The following is a 16,367-nucleotide window of genomic DNA, read 5'->3' as shown; positions in this document are numbered from 1 at the left end:
TCCCTGCTCAAAGAAGCTTACAATCTAAAGGACGCAATGTCAAGTTGGGGCAGTCTAGATTTCCTGAATAGAGGTATAGTGGTTAGGTGCCGAAGGCGACATTGAAGAGGTGGGCCTTGAGCAAGGATTTGAAGATGGGCAGGGAGGGGGCCTGGCGTATGGGCTCAGGGAGGTTATGCCAGGCATGGGGTGAGACGAGGCAGAAAGGGCGGAGCCTGGAGTTGGTGGTGGTGGAGAAGGGTACTGAAAGGAGGGATTCGTCTTGAGAGCGGAGGTTACGTGTAGGAACGTAAGGGGAGATGAGGGTAGAGAGGTAAGGAGGGGCTGCAGATCGAGTGCATTTGTAGGTTAGTAGCTCTGACAAGGAGCATATAGAGGAGCCTTACAACAGCAGCACCATCATCAGACTAAAACCCCTCATTTTACTTATCCAAATATAATGTCATATAATGGTGGGGGAGGGCTGAAAGAAATGGCTGCTTGAGTTGAGCTCCACGAATCCTTTGTCACAAATAATAACTTAATCGGATCAGGTGCATGTAATTTCATTATATAAGATATTAAAAGCAAGAAGCCGGCAAATGAACTGGTTGGACAGCTAGATGACCAAGGGGTAAAAGGCGCACTCAGGGAAGACAAAGCCATAGCAGAGAGATTAAATGAATTCCCAAGAAGATGTGGGAGAGATACCAGTGCCAGAAATGGTATTCAATGCTGACGAGTCAGAGAAACTGAATCAAATCTCTGTAAACCTGGAAGATGTAATGGATGGTATACAACCCAGAGTATTGATAGAATTGAAAAAATGAACTTGTGGACCTATTGTTAGTAATATGTAATTTATCTTTAAAATCAAGCATGGTACCGGAAGATTGGAGAGTGGCCAATGTAATGCCGATTTTTAAAAAGGGTTCTAGAGGTGATCCAGGAAACTACAGACCAGTGGGCCTGATGTCGACGCCAGGCAAAATGGTAGAGACTATTATAAAGAACAAAATTACAGAGCATGTTCAAAAGCATGGATTAATGAGACAGAGTCAACATGGATTTAGTGAAGTGAAATCTTGCCTCACCAATCTACTACATTTCTATGAAGGGGTGAATGAACATGTGGATAAAGGTGACCCGGTTGATATTGGGTATCTGGATTTTCAAAAGACGTTAAACAAAGTACCTCATGAAAGACTCCAGAAGAAACTGGAGAGTAATGGGATAGGAGGTAGTGTCCTATTGTGGATTAAAAACTGGTTAAAAGATAGAAAACAGAGAGTAGGGTTAAATGGTCAGTAGTCTCAATGGAGAAGGGTAGATAGTGGGGTTCCCCAGGGGTCTGTACTGGGACCGTTGCTTTTTAACATATTTATAAATGATCTAAAGATGGGAATAACTAGGGAGGTAATTAAATTTGCAGACCACACAAAGTTATTCAAAGTTGTTAAATCACAAGAGGATTTTGAAAAATCACAAGTGGACCTTACGAGACTGAGAGACTGGGCGTCTAAATGGCAGATGACATTTCATGTGAGGAAGTGCAAATTGACGCATGTGGGAAAAATGAACCTGAATTATAGCTATGTAATGCAAGGTTCCACATTAGGAGTCACCGACCAAGAAAGGAATCTAGGCGTCGTTGTTGATGATACGTTGAAACCCTCTCCTCAGTGTGCTGCTGCGGCTAAGAAAGCGCATAGATTGTTAGGTATTATTAGGAAAGGAATGGAAAACAAAAATGAGGATGTTATAATGGCTTTGTATTGTTTCATGGTGCTACCACACTTCGAATGTTGTGTTCAATTCTGGTCGACGCATCTCAAAAAAAGATATAGTGGAATTCAAAAAGGTACAGAGAAGGGTGATGAAAATGATAAAGGGGATAGGATGACTTCCCTATGAGGAAAGGCTGAAGTGGCTAGGGGTCTTCAGCTTGGAGAAGAGAAAGCTGAGGGGAGATATGATAGAGGTCTATAAAATAATGAGTGGAGTGGAAAAGGTAGACTTGAAGCATCTGTTTACTCTTTCCAAAAATACTAGGACTAGGGGGCATCCAATGAAGCTACAAAGTAGTAAATTTAAAACTAATCAGAGAAACATTTTCTTCACTTAGCATGTAATTAAACTCTGGAATTTGTTGCCAGAGAATGTGGTAAAGGCGGTTAGCTTAGCGGGGTTTTAAAAAAGTTTGAATAGCTTCCTGAAGGAAAAGTCTATAGACCATTATTAAAATGGATTTGGAGAAAATCCACTGCTTATTTCTAGGATAAGCAGCATGGGATGTATTGTTTGGGATCTTGCCAGGTACTTGTGACCTTGATTGACCACTTTTGGAGGCAGGATAATGGGCTTGATGGACCTTCGGTCTGTCCTAGTATTGCAATACTTACGTACTTATGTATTTATGTAACTTGTCCAAACTTTGTTCAAACCCAGATGTGCTAACCGCTGTTACCACATCCTCCGACAAAGAGTTCCAGACTTAACTATTCATTGAATGAAAAAAATATTTCCTCATATTTGTTTTAAAAGTATTTCCATGTAACATCTTTGAGTGTCCCCTAGTCTTTGTACTTTTGGAATGAGTAAAAAATCAATTCACTTCTACTCATTCTACACTATTCAGGATTTTGAAGACCTCAATTATATCTCCTCTCATCTGTCTCTTTTACAAGCTGAAGAGCATTAACCTCTTTACCCTTTCCTCATACAAGAGGTGTTCTATCCCCTTTATCACTATGGTCACTCTTCTTTGAACCTTTTCTAATTCCGCTACATCCTTTTTTGAGATACGGTGACCAGAACAGAACTCGATACTAAATGTGTGGTTGCACCTTAAAGCGATACAGAGGCATTTTAGTATTTTTGGTCTTATTCACCATCCCTTTCCTAATAATTCCTAGCATCCTCTGTGCTTTTTTGGCTGCCACTGCACACTGAACAGAAGATTTCAGCGTATTATCTACAAAAACACCTAGCTCTTTTTCTTGAGCGCTGACCCCCAAGGTGGACCCTAGCATCAGGAAACAATGATTTGGATTATTCTTTCCAATGTGTATCACCTTGCATTTGTCTACATTAAATTTCATCTGCCATTTGGATGCTCAGTCTTTCAATTTCCTAAGGTCTTCCTGCAATATTTCACAGTCCATACGTGTTTTTACAACCTTGAATAGTATTGTGTCATCTCCAAATTTAATCACCTCACTCAACATTCTGGTTTCCATATCATACATAAATATGTTAAATAACACTGGTCTCAGTACTGATCCCTGTGGCACTCCACTGTTCACCCTCCACCATTGACAGAAATGACCATTTAACCCTATTCTCTGTTTTCTGTCCAATAACCAATTTCTAACCCACACCAGAACATTGTCTCCAATCCCATGATTCTTTAATTTTCACAGGAGTCTCACATGAGGAACTTTATCAAAGAAATGAAAAAAATTGGTGAGGTAAGACTTCCCTTGGCTGAACTCATGCTGACTCTGTCCCATTAAACCATGTTTGTCTATGTGTTCTGTAATTTTATTCTTTATAATAGTTTACACTATTTTGCCTGACACCGATGTCAGACTTACCAATCTGTAATTTCCCAGATCACCTCTGGAACCCTTTTGAAAAATCGGCATCACATTGGCCACCCTCCAATCTTCAGTTACTATGGATGATTTTAATGAGAGGTTACATATTACTAACAACACATCAGCAATTTCATGCTTTAGTTCTTTGAGTACAATTGGATGTATGCCATCCAGTCCAGATGATTTACTACTCTTCAGTTTGTCAATTTGACTCAGTATATCTTCCAGGTTCACTGAGATTTCTTTCAGTTCCTCAGCATCATCACCCTTGAAAATCATTCCCGATACAGAAATCTTCTTCTCTAAAGACCGTTGTACAGAATTCATTCAGTTTCTCAACTATGGCCTTATCCTCCCTGAGTTGTTCCTTTTTGATCTAACAGTCCCACAGATTCCCTCGCAGTCTTTCTGTTTCTGATGTACCTGAGAAAGTTATTACTCTGAGTTTTAGCCTCTGCGGCAAGTTTCTATTCATATTCTTTTTTAGCCTTCCTTGTGAATGCTTTGCATCTGACTTGCCAGTGCTTATGTTTCTTCTTCTTTTCTACATTTGGGTCCTTTTTCCATTATTTGAAGGACAATCTTTTGGCTGTAATAGCCTCTTTCACGTCACCTTTTAATCATGCTGGCTGTCATTTTCTCTTCTTTCCACCTTTGCAAATATGTGGAATGCATCTGGTCTGGGCTTTCAAGATGGTATTTTTGAATGACGTCCATGCCTGATTTGGAGGCCGTATCTTGCTAAAGATGTAAAAAGACTGGAAGGTGTGCAAAGAAAAGCTATAAAAAATGGTATGGGATTTGCATTGCAAACTGTATGAGGAGACATTTGCCGACTTGAGCATGTATACCTTGGAGGAAAGGAGAAAGAGGGGTGACATGATACAGACATTCAAGTATTTGAAAGGTATTAATCTGCAAACAAACCTTTTCCAGAGACGGGAAGGTGATAGTAGAGAACATACATTAAGGTCGAAGGGGAGCAGACTCAGGAGTAATGTCAGGAAGTATTTTTTCACAAAGAGGGTGGTGGATACATGGAATGCCCTCCCACAGGAGGTGGTGGAGATGAAAACGGTAATGGAATTCAAACATGTGTGGGATAAACACAAAGGAATCCTGTTTAGAAGGAATGGATCCAAGGAATCTTAGCAGAGATCGGGTGGCGATGCCTGTAATTGGGAAGCGAAACCGGTGCTGGGCAGACTTCTACAGTCTATGCCCTGATCGTGACTGAATAGATATGGATGGGCTGGAGTGTAAATTTTAAGGGGCTTCAACATTACCTTCAGAACTTTTAGTACAAGAACAGTGCTGGGCAGACTTCTACGGTCTGTGCCCTGAGAATGGCAAGGACAAATCAAACTCGAGTATACATATAAAGTATCACATACCATGTAAAATGAGTTTATCTTATTGGGTAGACTGGATGGACCATACAGGTTTTTATATGCTGTCATTTACTATGTTAGTGTCCTAACCTTAGCAGCCAATCCTTTTAGCTTCTTTTAAATCATTTTCCTCATTCTATTATAGTCGCCCTTTCAAAAATTAAATGCAGCTACAATAGATTTCCTTTGCAGGTTCATCCCAAATAGTAGCTCAAACATGATCATGTTATGATCACTGTTTCCCAGGGGGTCAACACTCTCGCATTGTACCCTGCACACCACCAAGATCCAAATTGTTTCCCCCTCTTGTCAGTTCCTGGACAAGTTGCTCCAAGAAGCAGTCATTTATTACATCTAGAAATTTTATCTCCCTGGCACTCCTGATGTAACATTTATCCAGTCAATAGTGGGCTAATTGAAATCACCCATTATTATAGTGTTGCCCAATTTGCCAGATCTCACACAGATAGTGGGATAGAAGTGTATGCTCATAATTTTCGATGGCAAGTGAGACTTGGATATTCAATGCTGGTGCAATGACATGGCCTGACATTGAATATCAACTACTAATCATTTCTATAGCACTATTAGATATAGTCAGAACTGTACACATTATATGCAGGTACTTTCTTTGTCCCTAGAGGGCTCATAATCTAAATATTATTTGTACTTGGGGCAATGGAGGGTTAAGTGACTTCCCATGGTCACCAGGATCTGCAGTAGGAATTGAACCCAAGTGACCAAGATCAAAGCCCACTGCACTAACCATTATTTTACTCCTCCATTCTAGGGCAAACCAGTGATAGTTAGCACTTAAAAATCATTGGTTGCTTCTGGCTGAATATTGCCCAGTTGATATTTTAATGCCCCCCTTCAAAAAGAAAGTTCATATATGCTATATATATTACTCTGGCTCTATCAGTCATTCTTCATAAACAAATACCACAGCTTAACATTGTAATATTCCCCAGATGTTAAATGTTTTAATTGGTTCTTTTGTACCACCTGAACCATTTTTTGCTTTGGAATACTTCAGGGATTCAGTCCTTCTTATCAGAAAACAAGGAGTGTATATTTACTCATATCTTTAGTTTTATCGGCCAGCACAAAGGCAAGAAAAGATCCAACTCATTCTGGCATAGGTAAGAAAATGATCTGTATATGTGAACATCCTACAATTGTACTGTCTGTGAAGTATCTTGATTTTGACTATATGGGGAAGTTTGCTAAAATACATCTCACTAGACACAGCTCCTTGTGATTTTGAGCAAGTCACTAAACCCTCCATTGCCAAGTTATCCAGGTACCTCCATATAAACACAGGGTAACTATTGATATGAAGAACAAAAAAAAGGCTCCCTGATCCTGAACTTTGATTTATTTTTACTCTGATCTATTCATTGATCCATATATTCCTAAAGTTGCTGAAAACATCAGTGTTTACAAATTATTACTGCAATTTCTGCAGTTGTCTCTCTTGCTGAACATCTTATTCATGAAATAATCATCTGTAGTTTAACTTTTTTTGCATGCAATTTTAAGTTTTTTGATTTTTTTTTTCACATTCTCTTCCACGTAGAACTCTGCTGCTTACCTGCCATTCCATTGTCTCCACATTGATCAAGTCACTTCCTACTGTTTATAGGGTTCTATGGTCCTTATAAAATACAGGCTACTTCCTTTAGCTTCTATTCTGCTTCCTTCTCTCCCTCCCTCCTACAGAATGGATATTCTTATTTATTTGGATTTGGCTCATGTCTTTTTCACTTATAGCACAAGGTGAGTTACATTCAGTGATATTATGTGTGGGTGGGTGGCAATTGTGTCATTTTGTCTGTGTGAGAAGACGCTGTGTCTTGCCAGTCACGGTGCAGATTATGGATTAAAGTTCATATCATATGTGTATTTACTAATGTTCAACAGCTGCGGTTGCTTAGATAGATTGATTTTCTCACTGGTTCTCAGGACCTCTGATGAAGGCCTGCATGCTGAAACACAGCGCGTTTTGGGTATAACCTGTATACTGCGTCTGAAAAACAATATTATTACTGCTCACTGTATTTGAAGAATACAATTTTTTGGACACCTTTAATAGTTGCTTTGGGACTTTTTTTATGGTGTCTTCCACTCTTGCGTTGGTTTCTTGACATTTTGTTGAAGGTCTGTGATTCCTGAAACAAGGCACTTATATTATGTAGCTTGTAGTTCTTCCTGCCCAGGTTTGTCATTCCTTACCATGCTTTCACTCTATTACCCTGTCCCTCTAGCTCATCTCACTCTTCTTAATTTAATAAATAGAAATAAAACAACAGATATAAAATATACCTATTTATTTATTTTTTACTTTTAAATTGGACTAACACTGCAATGGTACCGGTAGCGCTATAGAAATGATTTGTAGTAGTAGTAGTTTGTCTTCTGAAGTTAAATTGTATGTTACATGGAGAGTAATTTTGTAACAGGTCACATAAGTGCCAGTGGCAGGTATGTTCACAAATTATGCATATTCTATATCAGAAAGTACATGTCATGTTTGTTACAAAATACATCTAGCTGACTCAAAGACACATAACAGGTTCCAGAAATTGCACACATTATAAAATGGGAAAAATGTGCATATATAGCTAAATCCACTCTATACCTACCCTCCCCACAATTCCATAATTGGTCTATGTACAATTATATTTAAACAGGCATCCACATATACATTTAGGCATATATACTCCCAAGGCTCTTTTGTAAATGCAGATTTCTGTCTACACAATGCAACACCAGCACACATAAATTACAAGCTTGGCAAAGGAAGCTACATGCATGCGGAGTAAATTCCATTAGAATAATATCCCATAGTACGCTCACACATTTATTTATTTATTTGTTACATTTGTATCCCACATTTTCCCAGCTATTTGCGGGCTCAATTTGGCTTACATAAAACCAGAGAGGCGTTCGCAGACTCCGGTGTGAACAAATACAAAGTGGGTGACCAAACAATTGGATGTGGGAGGGGCGCTTGATGTGGTATACTTGGATTTCAGCAAAGCCTTTGACACGGTTCCGCACAGGCGACTGATAAATAAATTGAGTGCCCTCGGTGTGGGACCTAGAGTAACTGATTGGGTAAAAAACTGGTTGAATGGTAGGAGACAGGGTGGTGGTAAATGAAGCTTGCTCTGAAGGAAAGGATGTCGTCAGTGGAGTACCACAGGGATCGGTCCTAGGGCTGGATCTTTTTAACGTCTTTGTGAGCGATATTGCGGAAGGGCTGTCTGGTAAGGTTTGTCTCTTTGCAGATGATACTAAACTCTGCAACAGGGTGGACACCCTGGAGGGTGTGAATGACATGAGGACGGACCTAGTGAGGCTAGAGGAATGGAATGATATTTGGCAACTAAGGTTTAATCTAAAAAAATGCAGGGTCATGCATTTGGGTCGCAAAAATCCGAGGGAACGGTACAGTATAGGGGGTGTAGTGCTTCAGTGTGTGAAGGAAGAGTGGGACTTAGGGGTGATTGTGTCTGATAACCTTAAAGCTTTCAAACAGGTAGAAAAAGTGACAGCCAAAGCCAGAAGGATGCTTGGGTGCATAGAGAGGCACGAACAGCAAGGAAAAGGAGGTGATGGTGCCATTTGGAGTACTGCGTGCAATTCTGAAGACCGCACCTATGGAAAAATATAAACAGGATGGAGTCGGTCCAGAGGGCGGCTACGAAATTAGTAAGCGGTCTTGAATGCAAAAATTATAGGGACAGGCTTATGTACCTCAACATGTATACGCTGGAAGAGAAGAGGGAGAGAGGAGACATGATAGAAATGTTTAAATATCTCAAGGATATTTATGTACAGGATGAGAGCCTTTTTCAAATGAAGGAGAGCACTGGAATGAGGGGGAATATGACAAAGTTAAGAGGGAATAGGCTTAGGAGTAACCTAAGGAAGTATTATTTCACAGAAAGAGTGATGGAGGTGTGGAATGGCCTCCCCGTGGAGGTGGTGGAGTCGAGGACTGTTCCAGAATTTAAAAAGGCATGGGATAAGTATGTGGGATCACTTAGGAACAGGAAGAATTAGGGGTTACAGAGTATGGGCAGACTGGATGGGTCATATGGCCTTTATCTGCCATCATGTTTCTATGTTTCTATGGTGTTGTGGTAAGATAAAGTTCATGAGGAACAGTCACATTAGGGAATCGTAAAGCGGAAGAGTTGTGTTATGTCCATTACGTACTTTAGTTTTGTTGTGTTGTAGAGATCAGGTATTTAAGTTGGGTTGGTAGGTTATGCCTTTTTAAACAGGTTGGTTTTCGGTGATTTCTGGAAGTTTAGGTGGTCATGTGTTGTTTTCAAGGCTTTTGGTAGTGCATTCCACAGTTTTGTGCTTATGTAGGAAAAACTGGATGCGTAAGTTGATTTGTATTTAAGTCCTTTGCAGCTTGGGTAGTGCAGATTTAGATATGTTCGTGTTGATTCGGATGTGTTTCTGGTTGGTAGATCAATGAGGTCTGTCATGTATCCCGGGGCTTCACCGAAGGGTCATTTTTCCAATGGGATATGGTCATCTTACCACGGAGTTACATTTTTCACCCTATCAATAACTACAAAGAGGAGCCTTTTGACTAAAGTGTGGTAAGTGTTTGCATTGCAAACAACACCAAAGGAATACACCTCCTACAGGTTGATACAGCAAGTCTCACCTGATCAGGAGATGACCTCTGATTTCGTTGCCCCATGCATATGTCGGTGCGAGACTGCCTGCATCAGCCCGAGCAGAAACTAAGTAAGGCTGTACTGAATTATTGAAAGGAGGACTTGCTGCACAGTGCTAGCCAACCATGGTTTGTCACCGAAGCATAGGTTTATTGATGTTCTAGTGTCCTCTGCAGTGTTTGTGGTGCTGTCTTTTCCTAGGATTATTTTTGGCAATTATTCTCTGTTTCTTCAAATTGTCACCACACCACCTCAAGAGTAGCATCTGTATTGCAATGCAATGTATTGTGACTCCTGAAACAGGCAGCATACCCACCAAAACATGGCCCCGTGTTGGGTCAGCACATAGTTGTGGTACTCAATAAAGACTGCTTCTTAATTCCATTTGACTGCAAGGTTGTTTTTGATTCACCCCCTACTCGGTCATGTTTTACTTTTATGAATGTATGTATGTATTTATTTATTTATTTATGTTATTTAATTGTTTTGGATTTCTAGACCACTTGTACCAATAAAGTTCTAAGTGGTTTACAAAGGATTAAAGAGATACCGAGTCAGTCCCTCGGGATTTACAACATGGTTTGAACTGCCATCGGATCCTGTACATGAGTGCAGAATAGCATTAACATAGGAATTTTTTGAAGAGGGTCGTTTTTACTTGTTTTCTGAATAATGTATAGTTGTGTAGGTTGTCTAGACTTAGCTCCAAGTCCTTCCAAATTTGAGGGGCTTGGTAAGCCACCAATTGTGCATAGACACTATCTCGTTTTACTCCTTTTTCGGGAGGGAAATGTGAAGGGCGAGTTGTTTTTGGATCTTCACATTCTGTTATTATTGGCTAAATTTATGGGCGTGATCAGATAGCTAGAACAGTCTCCTGTAAGGCTTTTGAATAATGTGCATGCTAACTTGAACTGAACTCTTCAGGGAGCCAGTGTAGTTCTTCAGAGAGCCAGTGTAGTTCTAGGTAAAGATGGGAGATATGGTTTTTTCAGTGAATAGATTAGCCGGACTGCTGTGTTTTGAACCAATTGTATTTTATGTAGTTGGTTTTTATGGGTTCCGGGTAGCAGGAGATTGCAGTAGTCTAGTTCGACAGTAATAGTGATTGTACTAACAGTTTGAATCGTACTCTCCCTAAAAAATTCCTTTTACGTCTTAGGTTTGTCATCAAGTAGAAGGAACTATTTATCAGTTTTGAGATGTGATAGTTGAATGATAAAGATTGATCCAAGTGTACTCCCAGCAGTTTAGTTGTTTGCAGCAGAGGATGTCGCGTTTCCAATCATGATCTGTTTTAATTGTGGGTCTGGGTTATAATCATTAGTAGCAATTTTGTTTTTTCGGTGTTCAGCTTTATTTTGAATCTCGAAAATAAGACATCCCCTGAAAATAAGACCTAGTAGAGGTTTTGCTGAATTGCTAAATATAAGGCCTCCCCTGAAAGTAAGACCTAGCAAAGTTTTTGTTTGGCTCCGATGGGACATGGACACAGAAACCTTAATTTTTTTCGCTGCAACCCAAAGACAAAATAACATTAAAGAAATGCAAGAAACAAGACTGAGGTGGAAAATCTATAGTCCAGCGGACTCCTACCATCCTCCTTCACGCTTTTGTGAAGATCAACTACCGGTAAGTGAGCCCAGAAAGAAAAGAAACATCCCCCTTGCAGAAATAATAAAAGAAAAGAAAATGAGTAACCGAGCCCTTTCGGCGCTGCTCCATCGCCCAAGGGCTAAGTCAGACTAGAAGGATGGAAAGTGTTGCAAATGTACAGGAGGAGCGCATAAAGCGCCACCAACAGGGAACGGAGCTACCATAGAATTTTTTTTAACATTTGTAATACGGTAGGGATGATCCTGCGCCCTAAGCCATCTCACAACCTCCCGAGACCCCCAGCCAGAACAGCCCAGCCCCACATTCCATACCTTCCCTAGTGCATACCCCTCCTCCATTCCCAGCCCGACCAGGGCGGCTCTGCTCCGCTCGAGTCCTGCGGTCACTGTGGGCAGATAGGCGAGCCACGGCCTACTCCTGCAGGATACCGCCCCCCCCACTTCAATACTGTTCCCGACCGCCACAGTCCCCCTACTACTCCCGAATAAGACATCCCCTGAAAATAAGACCTAGCGCATCTTTGGGAGCAAAAATTAATATAAGACACTGTCTTATTTTCGGGGAAACACGGTATCTATCCTATACTTTTTATTGTAAGCCACATTGAACTCAAGCTTATTTGGGATAATGTGGGATATATCACAAATAAATAAATAAATCTCCAGTTCTGATGTTGCTTAGTTCTGAGAGTAGGATATCATGCTCCACCAGATTGAAGGCTGAGGATAGGTCAAACTGTAATAATAGTGCTTGGCCTTTGTTGCTTAGAATGGTTCTGACTTTGTCTACAATGGATATGAGTACTGTTTCTGTGTTACGATGGATTCTGAAGCCAGATTGCGAGAAATGTACGATGTTATGTTAGAGAAAGTAATGGTTTAGTTGAAGCTTGACTAGGCCCTCAGTCAGTTTTGTGAAAAGTGGAATTGAGGCCAACGGTCTATAGTTGGAATTTAGTTCACCGAATCCTTTGATATCTTTGATTCCACCCATTGCTGATATGAATCGGCTGATAGAAAGTTGATTTTAGATAGATCTAAATAGATCTACGTCAATTCTACCCCTCGTGGCACATTTTGTGGAAGGTTTGCTGATATCTTCCTTCTCTCTGTCCCAGTTCAGGTTGAAGCTGAGCATAAAGTGATCTGACCATATTATTGGTTCCCAATAGACACTGGAGATGCTAATGAAGTGGGTTGAAGTGGTTCTATTTGAGCAGGCTAGCATGTCTAGTTGGTGGCCCTTTGAGTAAATCACTATGGATTGAGTCATAGAGTAGTTCTTGACTGTTAGCATGTAGAAAGTTCACTCACTCTTTGGTTATTCCTGTCTTCTAAGTGGATGTTGATATGTCCCAGTAGTATGTTGAACTGGGAGTCTAGTGAGTTTTTTTAGGACAAAGTCATAGAACATCTTCTTCACCCGGGCCCAGCATCCAGGAGGGCAGTAGAACAGTATACAGGTTATCTTTTCTCTTAGTGACTTGTTGCTGATTTGGTATGCCATGAATTCCAGATTGGTGAGAGGAATGAATCAGCTTAGGAGACTTTGAATTTGCTGCTGTGAATCAGTGCCACTCCCCCACCTCTTTATCTCTCTCTGGACAGAGACACAATTTTGAACCCTTGAGGGTATAGGTCATTTACTATAGGGTCCAATACAGAGTGCAGCCATGTTTCCACTAGAAAGACACATCCTGGTTGAGATTCAGTCATCCAGTCATTCAGGATTTGTGCCTTATTGTAGATAGAGCGGGCATTGACATAGTAGCATGGGATGGGAGTTTTGACTTTCTGCTGCATGCAGTGTGTTTTGATTTTTACCAGGTTGTGTTTGCATTTTAGGTATGTCTTTTTTTCCATTTCCATGTTTTCTAGGGTTGGCCGTAATTTTTATTGGGTTCTGCAGTAGGTCTGTGCAGTTAAGATTACTTGGAGGGAGCCACTAGTCTGTCCTCATGAATCAGGATGTTAGAAGTGTTTTGTTGTAAAGGTTTGCACCTCCATGTTTTAACAGTCATAATGTGCTGTGTGGTAATTGTTTGGGGTGTGCACAGCATATTCTCTGCAGTTACTGCACTGAATTGTTCTTATGTCTTGTTATGACTCTTTCTAATTCGTTCAATGGCATTAATAGGGCACATCTGTAACATAGGTGCTAATTTTTACATATGTATAATTGGAGAAGCCAATGAGCCCAGTCTTCCATGTACATCTTTGGTTGGATCCTTATTTTTAGTGTAACCCTAGGGGTTAAAATAGTTTAAACTAAAATTAAAGGTTTACCCGGTAGCCGCAGTGGAGCACTAGGGCCGGGGGGGGGGGGGGGGGGGGGGGGTGTGTGACTGAGTCAGTGGCAACAGCGGCGTTCAGCGGTGTTCGGCAGCTCTGGATTTTTTTTTTTAAAAGCAGAGTGGCATCAGTAATTTTGTTGTGTCGGGGCAGCGGTGAGCGGCATTGAGATGGTGGCATGGTGCTGGGAAAGCTCAGTGCAGCGTGTATGGGCAACTGACATCACATGACATTGGGTGGCTATGCATGCGTGTTGAGGCTGGAAATCCAGGCCTATAGATGTCGGCTCAATTTTATGAGCAGAGCCAGATCTGGGAGTAAATTAAAGGTGGTGAGACAGTTGGATTAAGGAGGAGGATTGCTCCGGAGAGCTTCTCAGGTAGTTTTTTTTTGTTTATTTGGGACACGCTTATTTCCCAGGATGTGGGTGCTGCGCATGCACCTGAAGCAGAGCTGGGAGGAGTGGAGACAGCATGAGCCAGATGCTGGCTCATGGCAAAGCCATGCAGTGGGCGCGTGCCTAAGTTAAAAGAGAAAATATTTACTACCAAAAGGAAAAAGGTATGAAAATATATATTTAGTTTATGTTATGTTGAGGAAATGCATGTTTTGGAAATGACTAATGTGATGTGAAACTGCATTTTAAAGTTGTTTGAGACTGTTTTGGTGCAGGGGCTCGTGGCTCTTGGCTCGAGACCAAGAGTGACATAGAAAAGATTCTAAACTGTTGATTTGTGTCTGTTGGGTGGGTGAGTAATTGCTGGAAAGACATGTCTTGTGTGTGTCCAATCCGAAAAGTCAAAATTTGTCTTAAAATTGAGAAAAATTTTATTTTGCGGCATGGAACTGTGTGTCTGTACTCTGACTTGTTATAGTCAAATAAAAGAGCCTCGTGGGTTTATTTTGGCTTTAGGTTGAGTGACTGAGAGACTGTGTTTGAAGAACCTAAGGGGGTCTTTTACTAAGGCGCACTCATATTTTTGGTGCACGCTAAAATTGTAGGCGCACTAAACGTTAAAGAATGTCAATGCATTCCTATGGGTGTCTCTAATGTTCAGTGCACCCACAATTTTAGCGTGCTAAAAACTTGAGCGCACCTTAGTAAAAGACACCCTGAGTTTAAACTATTAACTGAATCACAATAACTCAGTTATAGAAAGCTTTGATATATAAAATACATATTTATTTGAAATTGGTGTGGCAATAAATTTAATAACACACCTCAAGAAGTATCAAGTGAACAGAGGAGCTTTTAATTTGACAGCTGACTGTTTATTGACATAGAATTTTACTGATATAAAATATTATTTTCTTCTCTGAAGAAAAATAATTACTTTAAAAGTAATTGAATTTGAGCATAGAGCAGGGTTGTGCCGTCTAAATATCAGAGACTATTAAAGGTCTCTGATAGAAATTATTAATGCCAGAAACGTATTAATTATATATATCTGGCATACATAGAAAAAAATTATACTTATTTAAAAGTTGGTTCCATAAGGTTATTCAATCATTAGAATGCCAAATTTGGAATTTCAAATTTATCTTAGACATTAAATGAGGGTGGGTTAGCTTAGTGATTCCAAATTATAAGTTTATTTTATTGGGGTAGCTAGTATAAAAAAGAGTCAAAGATTATAATACATCCTTTGCTTACATATATAAATAGGGAATAGGTTTTTTCATTTGAGCTCTTTAAGGTAGTGTAGTAGGTATCTGGACCTGAATTGCAGCCGAGACTGTTAGAAAAAGAAGCAGGTAACCAATGAAAAGAAAGACCAAGAAAGAAGATTAAACCAAGAAAGCAGGAAGATTTCAGCTAAGTTCTGTTATACAAATTTAAGAGTAATATAAGAAGAAGGAAAATAAAACACTTTGAAGTAATACTTCAGAAGTAAAAGATGGGTAAAAGGGAAAAAAAAACCCAAGCGGCATTACTCCTGCACTTAGGACATCCTAAACCACCAGGGCTAACAAAGGTAGGCCTAGGGAGCTTACAAGGGGATAGGAGTGGGGGCCTGCTCAGGGGGCTTCTTGTCTTCGAAGGAGGGAGGGAGATTGGGATTGGGAGGGAAAGAGGAGGGAAGAGGGACTCAGCTGAACATTGACTGAGACCTGCATAAGATCTGGTGTCAAGAACCTGCTGGTATGGCCCTGGATATTCAATAATGGTTCTCAAATGGCCTGGCATTGAATATCAGAGCCTAATTCTGTCTGTGGTGGTTAGCATTTTAAACCACAGAAATGTAGATACTGTAGATACGTCTCTGTGGTTGGAATGGAAGGCTACTCGTGCATCCCTACTGTTTCCTGTTTGAACTCTATATAAAGGGTTGCTTTTCCTTTATTGCTGGGTCAGCATTTTAAAAATAGTTTAGACCACAAGCAATTAAATATTGATCACAGTATATTCTTTCAAAGTAGCATTGTCATGGCTCAGTGTAGTACAAGTCCAGAAATCACTGCTTCAGAGACTCTATGTTAGTTTGGTTCATGAAACTTTCAGCTAAGAGAAAGATGGCACAAGCTGGATTTATTACAGTTCTGCCCAGATAAGTGGAAACACATAAATAAGTGTCCTAACTTAAATTAATAACTTATCTGTGTAAGTTTAGGACCTGTGTTTTCAGTGCATCTACCTAAATGGATAGGTTAGTTAAAAATCTGCATAAAGATAATTGCATATGGATCCACTCATCCACTTAATATTGACCTTGTGTTACAATGAATCCCAATGCTATTGTCAGCACAGATTAATGGGACAGAAGTGTTCATATATTTTATAAT

The sequence above is a fragment of the Microcaecilia unicolor genome, chromosome 1, assembly GCF_901765095.1.
Source record: "Microcaecilia unicolor chromosome 1, aMicUni1.1, whole genome shotgun sequence".
Classification (NCBI taxonomy): domain Eukaryota; kingdom Metazoa; phylum Chordata; class Amphibia; order Gymnophiona; family Siphonopidae; genus Microcaecilia; species Microcaecilia unicolor.
This window is presented reverse-complemented; position numbering follows the sequence as displayed.